Raw genomic sequence first — 12,619 nt, 5'->3', positions numbered from 1 at the left:
GGGCTGCAGCAAGAGCCTGCCCTTGAGAAAGAGGATGGCAGCGCCCAGCATCCTGGAGCGATGTGCTCTCCACACCACTGTCGGGACCCAGGGTGGGCCTCTGGCCCCGAGTACACCTGATGGCTGCTCAGAAACGACCTTGCAGTCTCAGGGCTCAGAGTGCAGAGTTTAACCCGATCCTCACCACTGATCTTTGAATAAGTCATTCCATACTCAGCACTTGTAAGAACAAGGACTGAGGGCTTTGGAGGTTTCTGATCAGGCGACAAGGAGGCCACGTGTCACAGTCCTCTCAGCAGGTTGCACTTGGGTCAATGTTCATCTTAAATCCACTCGCGGTCAAACGTCAACCCCCTACTCCATTTCAGATGCAAGAGAATCTGCGTGAAAATGCTATGAAGTCTATTTTTTTTTAATGTAAATGGTAAAGTCCTCCTTGGATTAAGTTATTTTTATAACAAAATGGTACAAAGACTAAATTAAAGTCTAACCCCCCCCCACAAGAGGCTCCAGGTGAGTACCACATATTAAATCCAAAGCAATTCTCGGTGCCCTAAGTGAATGAGGATTGGAAGAGGGCTGTCCTACAAGGTCAGGGATAGGTTTGGGGAAAATGGACTCGCCATCGCGAATCCAGACACGCTTTTGTGCCAAGTTTCGTCTTGTTGTCAGTTTAAACACTGTGACTTCAGCTCCACCTCCAGCAGATGGGCGTCCCCAGGTGTCGGCCTTATCAACAGGCATGTAAAGCCCTTTTTAGAGTGCTAGGCACATAGTAGGTGCTTTGCAAGCATTATCTCATTTAACACTCTCAATTCTGCACATAGAAGGACACTGAGACCTAGAGAGGGTAAGAACTTGCTCACGATCACACAGATAGTATCACATTTGCAGTTCTCTGCAAGTCCTGTTTCAAATGGCTGGTGTCTGCAGTGCTAAACGCCCACCATGGCCAAAGCACCCACTTCCATAATCAGAGAGAGAGTCCAGGTTCCATCCACAGACAGACAGAGGGCTTCCCTGGTGGCGCAGTGGTTGAGAGTCCGCCTGCCGATGCAGGGGACACGGGTTCGTGCCCCGGTCCGGGAAGATCCCACATGCCGCGGAGCGGCTGGGCCCATGAGCCATGGTCACTGAGCCTGCGTATCCGGAACCTGTGCTCCGCAACGGGAGAGGCCACAACAGTGAGAGGCCCGCGTACCGCAAAAAAAAAAAAAAAAAAAAAAAATTCAAAGATAGAGAAGGAAATCTCTCATTAAGTGGGAAAGAAAAGCGAGGTTTGTTCCCCTGAAAGCTGCTTGTTAACCCTGAGTCTTTGTCTCCCCTCTCTACTCATGATGCCAGCCTGCGTAGGAAAAGCTCACTGTTTCTTCCTTTACCCATTCACAATACTTCTGACACCAGCTGTGTGGGGTTTTCCTGACACCAAACAACTCTCAGTGACACCGGCTGAGTGTCCTACAATTCAACTCATTCCTGACACTCTGTAGAGTCAGCACAGACCCCACAGACTGAGGGCTCAGTCCCACAAGACTGCCCTCACCACTTCAGACGCCAATCACAAGACATAGGTCCCCAGGTGACCCACAACTTCTGTCCGACTTGGCTACAGATTAGAAGCTCCTGTGACTCTCTACCTTGGGTCTGACCCCTTGCTAGAACTCAAGGAAACACTAACTTGCACTTACCAGTTTATTACATAATATCGGGTGTGAAAAAGGATTTAGGTGAGTAGCCGGATGAAGAGATACAAGGGGTGAGATCTGGGAGGGGCCTGAGCACAGGGAGTGCTGTCCCTGCGTAGCTGGCACGCATCACCCTCCCCGCACACAGGCATGTTCGCCAACCTGGAAGCCCTCCACAGCCCGTACTTCAGGGTTTTCACGGCGGCTGCGTCACTGAGGCATGACGGATCGTTAACTCAGTCTCCAGCCCCCTCCCCTTCTCAGAGGGTGGAGGGTGGTGCGGCTCAAAGTTCCCAGCTTCTGGTCATGGATGGCTTGGCCTTTCAGGGGACCAGCCCCCATCCTGGAGCTGCCCAGGAGCCCACGCAGAGTGGCCTCATTAGAACAAAAGACCCTCCGGTCACCCAGGAAATTACCAGGGTGTTAGGAGCTCTGTGCCAGGAACGGGGGGCGGACACCAGTGTATGTGTTTCCCATTATGTCACACAGCCAGTGTTGGAAGTGGCCGCAGAACAAGACCCGACCTTCCTGACTGAGGCGCGGTCAGTGGGGGACCCTCACCGCGCTCTTTCTGCCTGTTAGCACGTGGAGGACTCAGCCCACGTGTGGACTGACCAGTGAGCACGTGACCGGGGCTCGTCTGCCGCATCCTCACCAGCTGATCCCAGCGTCGGGCTCAGCTCCTGGGGATGAGCTCACGGCCAGCTCTGGCCCCCAGATCTCATTCTCCCAGGACACCTGGGGCAATGGCCGTGGGCAGTGAGACCCCGCTGGCTGGCTGGAAAGGAGGGAGGACGTTTTCGTTTGCTCAGCACAACATTTCTGGAAGCACCGTATGTGTGAGCTCTTGTCCTGGTGGCTGCATGAGGTGCAAAGAAAAATGTGGCGTGTAAATGAATTTCCCTTCACCACACTTAAACGCGACAAGTGCCGCCTTGTTTCTCTAAATCAAATTAAATCTGACTTTGAGCCCCGACTCAACTGGCTGGTGAGAAATTCAAAGTCCCCGAGGGCAGCTCAGAAATCCAGCCGGGAGGGGACGCAGAGGCTGCCTGGTAGCTGGAAGTCACAGCCCCACAGGGGAGGCGAGGGAGAGGCAGCGTCCACGGTCCTGAGACACGGCTCCCCGCCCCCCAGGCCGCAAGGGGCTCTGGACCCTTGGAAGCCACCAGTGGCTCTTCCTGGCCCATTGATTGGATGCAGGCCTGATCCACCGGCAACAACGCTCCTTCCGGAGGCTTGAAAGCCCTGCCGTCTTTCTTTGTGAAGCTGGTGACCAGTGATTGCCACGGCCCAAGTCCGTTATTTTACTGTGATGGTTGCAAAACGCTGATGTTCTAATATCACCCTTTCTTCATTGATGAGGTGGAAGACGGCGGTCCAGAGAAACCTCTCCTCCTCTGCTCTGGTTTCTGTCCCTCGGTCATTACTGTGTAGCTGCATATGCCCTGTTGTATACATGTGCCCAGTCCCCAGTGGGTGGACATTTGGGTTATTTCCAGACCCTGTAAGATTGCAATGTCTTTTTTTCCTTGAAGAATGTGCTGTATTAACAGGCATTACATGACAGGGAAAAGGGAAGGGGGCCCGCAGTCAAATAAATATAGGGAATACCGGTTAAGGCAAATCTACAAGTCAAAGTTTGTCCAGGTAGCCGTAGACCATCCTTCTCTAAGACCTTCCTTGAGGGCCCTACAAGGGGACCACTAAACCACGTGTTCTTGGGAGAGGATTCCAAATGGCTTTAAAGGTGCAAGTGGCTAAGCTGTGTTTTTGATGGATGAAGGTGAACGTGTGGAAAAGCTTTTGACAGTCCCTTTCAAAAGCGTTACGCCTGTGGTACACCAAGGGAAAGGGGTTCTTAAAGAATTGATTCAAAACTCCGGCGCCGATGGCTGGAGACCATCATTGCCCTCCGCGTGGGCCTTGTGCATTTGTCTGTTCGGTTTGTCAAGAAGATGACATAAACCTGTAACCTAAGGCGATTTCCCGGCCTTAAGCCGATCTATAGCAGCCTGTACCTGGAGTATTGGTTTTGGGAGTGGAAAGCCTGTACTTGGCATTTACCCCCTGCCTTTATCAAATTATTCACTTGTCCATTCAACCTAGAACTTGCACCCACAAAGGAGCATTTTTTGTTTTTCAAATTTCGAATGCTTCTCCAATTTTATAAGGAAAAAAAAGCTAACAACTCTGCCCTCTTATGGCCAATGTATTGATTTCCTTCTCTTTAATACATTGCCTTGGGATAGAAAGGAACAAGCTTATTCCCTTTGTGACTTTGACATCGCCTCATGTGCATTTGCTTCCGAATAACGGACATCGGCTTGCAGAAGTGCAGAGGAACCTGTGAACATTTGGGCTGATTCCAAGGAAAACATCTCCTAGTAACACTTTGCCAAGCCTCCCCTATTTTCGTTTTCTTATCTTTGATCTTATCTTCATTTTCAAGACCTGTGTCTGAGCAGTGAACATCAATGTTGTTACGCTTTCTGGTCCCTGTGATTTCCCTCTGCTCCAAGGACATTAAACATATCGCAAGCTTCCTCTAAGAAGCCTTCCCTGGCTAAATGGCTCAAGAATGGTCCCTTCTTTGCCAGCTTTGGAGAGGCCCAGAGCAAAACTGGCAGCCCACTTCCAGGGAGGCGTAATAGCAGTAGTCTGATAGATGCTGCCGTGTTTCCCTTAGATTTTAAAACATCCTGTGGCACCCCTGGGAGTTCACTGCAGTGCTCTGGGGCACCACAGTACACGGCTTGGGACCTGTGGTCCCAGGGCAGTAAACTGGTGATTCGATGCCCCGTCACCCTTGCACTCTTACTGTGCATTTCCTGCAGAGGTGGACATTGCCCTACACGGCCCAGTGGAATCATCAGCGTGGGGAGCTAACCGTGACACATCACTACCGTGCAAGCGCCACCGTGGAGGGCAGTCTAAGGGGCCACAGTGGACTAAAGGAGGAGCGACCGGGAGGGCTAGTGGGGCTCTTCGTTCAGGTGAAGGGGGAATGGGGGTGCCCTGGTAGGAGGGGCTTTCTAGCCACACCATGCGGGGTGGGGAGCTTTGTGCATTTGGGAATCGCGGGTTCACTGGGGCACAGAGACTAGAGACATAGGTTGGGGCCAGAAACCAAAGAACTTTGAGCTCCAGACTAAGGATTTTGGATGTCCTTTTGGAGGCAGTGGGGAGCCAAAGAGGTTTCAGGCCGGACTCATTTTTTTTTTCATTGAGGTATGATTGACATAACATTATAATAGTCTCAGGTGTGCAGTGTAATGACTCGATATTTGTATGCACTGCAAAATGGTCGCCACAATAATTCCAAGGTGACATCCGTCACCACACGCAGTTATACATTTCTTTTTCTCATAATGAGAACAGTCAAGATCCCCTCTCCTAGCTACGTTCAGATACGCGGTACAGTGTTGCTAACTAGAGCTGCCATGCTGCACGTCACGCCCCAGGACGCATTCATTTTATACCTGGAAACGTGTACCTTTTGACCCTCTTTATTCATTTTATCCACCTCAGTCACCCCCCAATCTGTTCTCTATATCCATGAACTCAGTTTTTTGTTTGTTTGTTGTCTTTTTTTGGTTTTGGTTTTGTTATTGTTGTTTTAGATTCCATATGTAAGTGAAATGATACAGCATTTCTCTTTTTCTGTCTGACTTATTTCACTTGGCATAAGGCCCTCAGGGTCCATCCATACTGTCACAGATGGCAAGATTTCATTGTTTGCTATTCCATTGTATGGAATATATACAATGTATACAATATTCCATTGTATGGATATAATATATATATATGTATATACCACGTCTTCTTCATTCATTCATCCATCAATGGACATCTAGGTTGTTTCAATGTCTTGGCTATTGTAAATAATGCTGCAGTAAACGTGGGGATATCTATATATCTTTTCAAATTAGTGTTTTCATTTTCTTCTGATAAATACCCAGAACTAAAATTGAATTGCTGAATCTTATGGTAGTTCTATTTTTAATTTTTTGAGGAACCTCCATACTGTTTTCCATAGCGGCTGCACCAATTTACATTCCCACAAATGTGTACTAGGGTTCCCTTTTCTCCACGTCATTGCCAACACTTGTTATTTTTTGGTTTTTTGATAATAGCCATTCTGACGGCGTGAGACGATCTCACTGTGGTTTTGACTTGCCTTTTCCTGATGATTAGCGATGAGGAGCATCTTTTCCTGTACGTGGCCATCTGCATGTCTTCTTTGGAAAAATGTATATTCAGATCCTTTGCCTATTTTTTTGATTTTTTCTTTTTTTTGCTGTAAGTCGTATGACATTTTTGACAATGGTCCCCCAGGCCACAGCCCAGATCAGGGGAGGAGCAGGGAGAGAGGCTGGGCTATGAGACAAGGGGGAGGCTGTTCCCCTGCCCAGGTGGAGCCGACTGGAGGCCCAATGGGGATGGAGGGGTGGTCACCCCTCAGAGAGCCCTGTGCTGGTGGCTTCTTATCCCACCCAGGCCCATGAGGATGGAGGCCAGTCCTCTGCTTCATCTCACGAACTGCACAGCTCACCTCACGGCAGGAGATGCTCCACACACATGTACTTAATGATCTCAGAGCAGACCTGTCCAGATGCGGATTTGAGAACCTAAACGAAGCAGCATCGAAGAGGTCAGCTCTCAGGATGCATAACGTCACGGTTAATTCCGGAAGGTCTGAAGTCAGACGGCTTGTGTTTGTTTCCAGGCACCATCGTGCTCTCCCTTTTCCTCACCCACCAAAAGATAGTAAGGATCACTCTCTGGGTTGTCATGGGGATTAAATGAAGACACTGGTGTAGGGTTCTTAGCCAGCACCTGGCACAGAGTAATAGTAAAATAAATGTTAGCTAATGTCGCACCTCTTGAAAGATCTGTGTCCTGATGAAGGGGTCACTTTCATCAGAGGCAATATAAGGACCAACAATTTGTTTAATCAGTAAATTCTTAAGAAATAGGATGTTGGGCTGGGCTCCAGGAGCTTGGATGGAGACGGGGAAGGGGCAGGATGGGGAGCTAAGGGGCGGAAAGATTCCAGAAGGGAGGCTTGCATCCGGAAGCCAGCAGAGTGGTCAACAGATGCTTTGACTCGAGGGGGTGGGCTGAGGGACAGAGACTAAGGAGAGGCCACGGGCGCACCAGGGTGCAGCAGACCGGACGATGGTGTGGGCAGAGTCGGGAGAGGCTGGCAGGCGTGAAGGGGAGAGGGAGGGATAGCGTGAGACAGTCATGTGTCTCCCATTCACTCCGAGCACAGAAGACCTTCCCATTGATCCCCGGGGTCCTCAGGACTCAAGCCTGGGGTTCAGGCTCAGGGTGGACCCACCCCGGGAACCTGGGGAGAGGAGAAAACAGCCCCGGCGCGATCTCAACTCCCAGGGAGTCTGCTGGTGTGCTCCGACACAGGGGGGACGCTAGACAGAAAGGAAGCCATGCCTTCAGCCTTTCCTGGTTGCAGTCATTGGCACACGCTCCTTATAGGAGGAAGGGCTTTCCTTTGGGACAGCAGTCCAAAGAGGGTTAAATTCATTTCTTTAAAAGAAGCACCAAAATCCCACCATAGTTCACATAGTTCAAACGCATTTACATGAACAGACAACATTTATAGCAGGAAGAAAAAAGATAGCTGCCACACACACACACACACACACACACACACACACACACACATGCCAGGCTTCCGAAGGCAGAGCAGGTGTGTCCCGCTGGGAGGACTGTGCAATCAGGAGGCCGATAATTAAGCGGCAGATATATATGGAGACAGTTCTTTGGCCAGAGAACATTGCAGATTGCTCTGCAATCCCATCATCTCTAGCTAGAAAGAGGAAAAATGTGGAGAATCTAGCAATTACCTCTGAAAGCTTACCCGGTGATGGGCGGAGGGAAAGGCGGGGAGAGGACAGGCCCCGGGCACCAGGTCTGAGCCGGTGTCTGGGGCAGCGGGAGAGGAGGCTGGGGGCGGGGGGGCAGGGCTGCAGGCTCTCCCATTTGGGGCTCACAACCTCGTATGCGGGCATGCACCCGTCCCCTCCTGCAGTCTTTCTGTCTTTGAGAATGAACTTCTCAACAGCAGAGACCCAGCTCCATGAATTCACAAACCATGACTTCCCAGGAAGTTCCCTGCCTTAAAGAGGCACATCTGTAATTAACTCGGGGGTCCGTTTAGAGAAACAAATTCTCCGCAGCAGGGCCCAGCTGGTTGCCATGGAAACGCCCAGCGCACAGATGTAGGTTCTGGCGTATTCTGGGATGGAACGTAACCGCCCTGCTCTTCTGATGCAGCCATCTTGGTGCTGTGGACACTCTGACTGTGGCTGAGAACCAACCGCTTCAACTTTCAGATACTGTCCACTAGCAAGTGAGGGTCAACAGGGAATGGGAGAGCTAGACGTGGAGGATGTAAATAGAAATTTAAAGGGCTGAGCCTAGAGGGGCGGCTGAGCTGGTGGGGCCAGTGATGAGGGAAGGCTTTCCCAAGGAAGTGGCATTTGAAACCCAGCCCCGAAACTGCCCAGACCAGACACACTAGTTCACAAGGGCCTGTTCCAGTCCTTCTCTACCGGGTGTTCTGAGTTAATTGTCTATTTCTGAACACTCTGCAGGAGAACTCAGCAGAGAACAATGTTGTCACATTTTTAGTGTGAATTTTGTGTTTATCCTGAATTATTGCCCCAGAAAAATGTGGAGAATCACTCACACGTGTTAGGTGTCAGCCACCTGCCAGGTGCTGGAGGGGCACTTCAGGTGTGTGGTCTCCAACCTTCTCTTCAGAATGACCCGATGGAATAGATTCTTTTTTCCACGGCATGCACGAGAAGTTGGAGTTTGGGAGAAAACAAATAACTTGCCCCAAACCACCCAGCCTGCAGGTGCAGGGGCCTGACTGCTGTCACGATCCCAGGATCACCTGCCACCCTCAGCTAAGCTTTAACCTAATTGAAAGTTACCTGTTGAGCGCCCACTGCGCGTCAGAGGCCGTTCCGGCGAAAGGCCCCCAGGAACGGACCTTCCGGTGGGAGGGGCTGGGGATGGAACCCGGTAACACACACCTGAGGTAGGTGCAGGTGCGATGAGGCCCATAAAATAGGATCAGGGCTAAGAGAGTGGGGGCGGCCTCTCTGATGGGGTGACATTTGGGTTGAGCCCTGTACGGTAGGGGACATTTGTGGAATCTGTTAGAAATAAAGGTTTGGATTAAGTTCAGAAAATGGTGGCATAACTCTCGGTGCGGAGCCGTTCGTTGTCTTAGCTACCTGCTCGGACACAAGGGGAGAGCGCCATCTAGCGGCTGGATCCCGAAACTGCATGGATGGCGCCTGCAGGCTCGGTGCCTTTAACCTCCACACGCGCAAGAGAGACCCAACCCTTTATAAGCCCCCTGCAATTCAGAGACTGTACGGTGGGTATTCTCGACCCCGAAACAAGTAAGTAAACAAACAAACAAGCCAATAAATGAATGAATAAATAAACGAATAAATGAATAAATAAATCTCCAAGCCTCGTGTGTAACTCTATGTGTGTGCACATATTTTTTTGGCCACATCTAGGTGCCACTTGTTAATATTATTAACATTTTTTTCTGTAAACGAACTGATTGACTTGTTTACTGAAATGCATTTCATTTAAAAGAAAAATCTTTGTCAACCCCATGCAGTACGTGGAAATCCAATATCGTGCACAGAAGTAGAAAGTTATGATCAAGGCGAATCCACGGAACGCGGAATCTCATGGTTGACTTCTGGCCAGGTGCTGCCGCCTCCTGAGCGCTCTGGACGCCAGGCCTTGCCCTGTTAAAGGGATAGGCTGGCAAGTACGTCTGGGATGTCAGAGCCAGAGGAGCAGAACCAAGCAGAACCCTTAATCGGAAGGGACGAAAGGCACGAAGAGGAGAAAAACTTTCTCACAGGGAGATGGGATACTATTTAAGGTCAGGCCCTGCTCCACCTAACCTTCAGGGGTGCACTGCCCCGGAGGCTCCAAAAACACATGACTGTGTGTGTATGCTTCTCTGGGCATGGAATCTTCATGACAATCACCGGAAATGGTCCTGGTGACCATACACCACACCACACCCTCACCCCACCCTGGCCCCGGGAGGTTGAATGCCGTGAACCTGAACCAGAAATGAGGTCTCTTTTTCTGCACCTGGAGATGTGAGTGTCATCCATTAAGGGGGACAAAATCCTCCTTTAATACAACTTATTCATTCATTGAAAGCAGTTTTAAAACGTATCCAAATGGTGTGTATGATTCTTTGGGTCTTTTTATTAAATTTGTGCATTATGATTTTGTGGTCAAGGGGAAAATAAAGGAGAAATTGTGATCCCATTATAATTTTTTTGCATTTTTAAATTTTTCATTTTTTAATTCATAGGCCATATTTTTAGAGCAGTTTTAGGTTGACAAATAAATTTTAAAGTCAAATTTTCAGAAAAGTCGTCAAGAGCAATTGCTCTTTCATTTCACGATCTCATTCCTGATCAGTCTGTAGAAATAGGTATCTTTCTGATGCACACGGGGACTTGGGACAGTGCAGCTGGGAGGCTGCCCGGGCAGCTGGGAGGCTGCCCGGGCAGGGTGGGATTCCATGGAAGGCAGCTCTTCTCTGCCGACACGCTGCCAGGGTCAGGTGTCATGCTAACCAGTCACTAGCCAGTTCCCATTCCTGGCCCAGTTGCTCCATTTCCAGAAGCAAAGGATCTGCTTATAAAACTCTGATTGGGGGCTTCCCTGGTGGCGCAGTGGTTGAGAATCTGCCTGCTAATGCAGGGGACACGGGTTCAAGCCCTGGTCTGGGAAGATCCCACATGCCGCGGAGCAACTGGGCCCGTGAGCCACAACCACTGAGCCTGCGCGTCTGGAGCTCATGCTCCGCAACAAAAGAGGCTGCAACAGTGAGAGGCCCGCGCACCGCAATGAAGAGTAGCCCCCGCTTGCCACAACTAGAGAAAGCCCTCGCACAGAAACAAAGACGCAACACAGCCAACATAAATAAATAAATAAATTTATTTTTTAAAAAATCTGATTGAGAATAAGAACAGAAAAAGCCGACCCAGCCTACAAGGTCAGGAAGCTAAAGATGAGATTCTGAAGGTTGAAGGAGATCAGGTTTCACGTCTGCCACAGGGTTACTTTTCTGAGCAGGGGTGCTGTGCAGACCAAGACTGGCTCTTTCCCACCATCTCTGGGTGTTCTCCAAGGGAGAGAGTAGAACTCCGCGATCTGGCAGCCGGAAAATGAGATTTCCACATCACCCGGCTCTGTCTGCCCAACTCTGCTCTGAAAACACAGAATCTAAAAGGCCAACGGCCTTGATTTCCCGGTGGAGGAAAAGAGCAGCAGAGGCCTATGAAGACCTCACATTTCTACAGCTTTTGGATGGGAAGCCTCCCGGGTTCAGAAAGGGCCTTGTTTTTTCAGAGCGCGCATCCTGGTGATTGCCACTTAGTACACACTGACTGAGAACGCACAGAGTCCGCCGAAAGTGACTACGAATTCCGTAGTGCTTTGGAACATACACGTGGTCGATTCATCACAACGGCACCTACACAATTTCAAAAACCAGTAATCTGTACCCACACAGACCTTGTTTTATTGCACTTCACTTTATTGTGCTTCACAGATATTGCATTTTTTTTACAAACTGAAGGTTTGTGGCAACCCTTTTCCCACCAGCATTTGCTCACTTCACATCTCTGTGTCACATTTTGGTAGTTCTCGTCATATTTCAAATTTTTCGTTATTACTACTGTACTTGTCATGGTGGTCAGTGATCGGTGATCTTTGATGTTACCACTGCAAAAAGATTACAACTCACTGAAGGCTCAGATGATGCTTAGCATTTTTTAGCAATAAAGTATTCTCTTTTTTTTTTTTTTTTTTTTTTGCAGTATGCGGGACTCTCACTGTTGTGGCCTCTCCCGTTGCGGAGCACAGGCTCCGGACGCGCAGGCTCAGTGGCCATGGCTCACGGGTCCAGCCGCTCCGCGGCATGTGGGATCTTCCCAGACCGGGGCACGAACCCGTGTCCCCTGCATTGGCAGGCCGACTCGCAACCACTGCGCCACCAGGGAAATCCAATAAAGTATTTTCAAATTAAGGTATGCACATCTTTTTTTAGACATAAAGCTATTGCACACTCAACAGACTACAGTATAATGTAAACATAACTTTTATATGTATTGGGGAAACCAGAAACTTTGTGTGACTTGCTTTATTGTGATATTCGCTTTATCTTGCTGGTCTGGAACTGAACCCGCCAACTCTCTGAGCTCTGCCTGTGCATGCAAGACACGGCATTTACTCTGTCTGTGGGCAGAGCTGCTTCTCCAAGACTTTGAGACCCTGACAATCAGTCACTGTCCCTTCGGGGTCTGTGGCCCATCATTTGGGAACCTCTGCTTTCAACCATTCATGAAAATAGTACCCACATTCATCCTCCCCCTCCCCCTCATCCTCCCCCTCATCCTTCCCCTCCCCCTCCCCCTCCTCCTCTTCCTGTGCTGCTGCTTCTCCCCCTCCCATCTCCCTCCACAGTCATCTGTCCCCACCCCTCTCCCTCGCACACACAAAGGGCACACACCCCTCCTCCCTCCGCACAGAAGTAAATGCACAAGCACAAACCCTGGCGTCTCACACCCTTGATCCTTCCCCACCAGCACACACATGTGTGCACATGTGTGTGTCCGCACAGAACAGGAAGGGTCTCTTCCAACCCCTTCACCCCACAGACCCTGAGACTCCTCCCTGTCTAGAAACATGCACCTGCACCGCGCACACCTCTCCCCGTCCTCTCTAGGAGTTGTCACCCCCGACTTGCTCTGACCTCTTGGAGACACAGGTCACAAGCAAACTTCCTCACTCCCAGAAGCCCTGCACTCCGCCCGCGCCCAGTCCTAAGGCCCTCGGGCCCA

This window comes from Delphinus delphis, chromosome 19 (assembly GCF_949987515.2).
Source record: "Delphinus delphis chromosome 19, mDelDel1.2, whole genome shotgun sequence".
Taxonomy (NCBI): Eukaryota; Metazoa; Chordata; class Mammalia; order Artiodactyla; family Delphinidae; genus Delphinus; species Delphinus delphis.
This window is presented reverse-complemented; position numbering follows the sequence as displayed.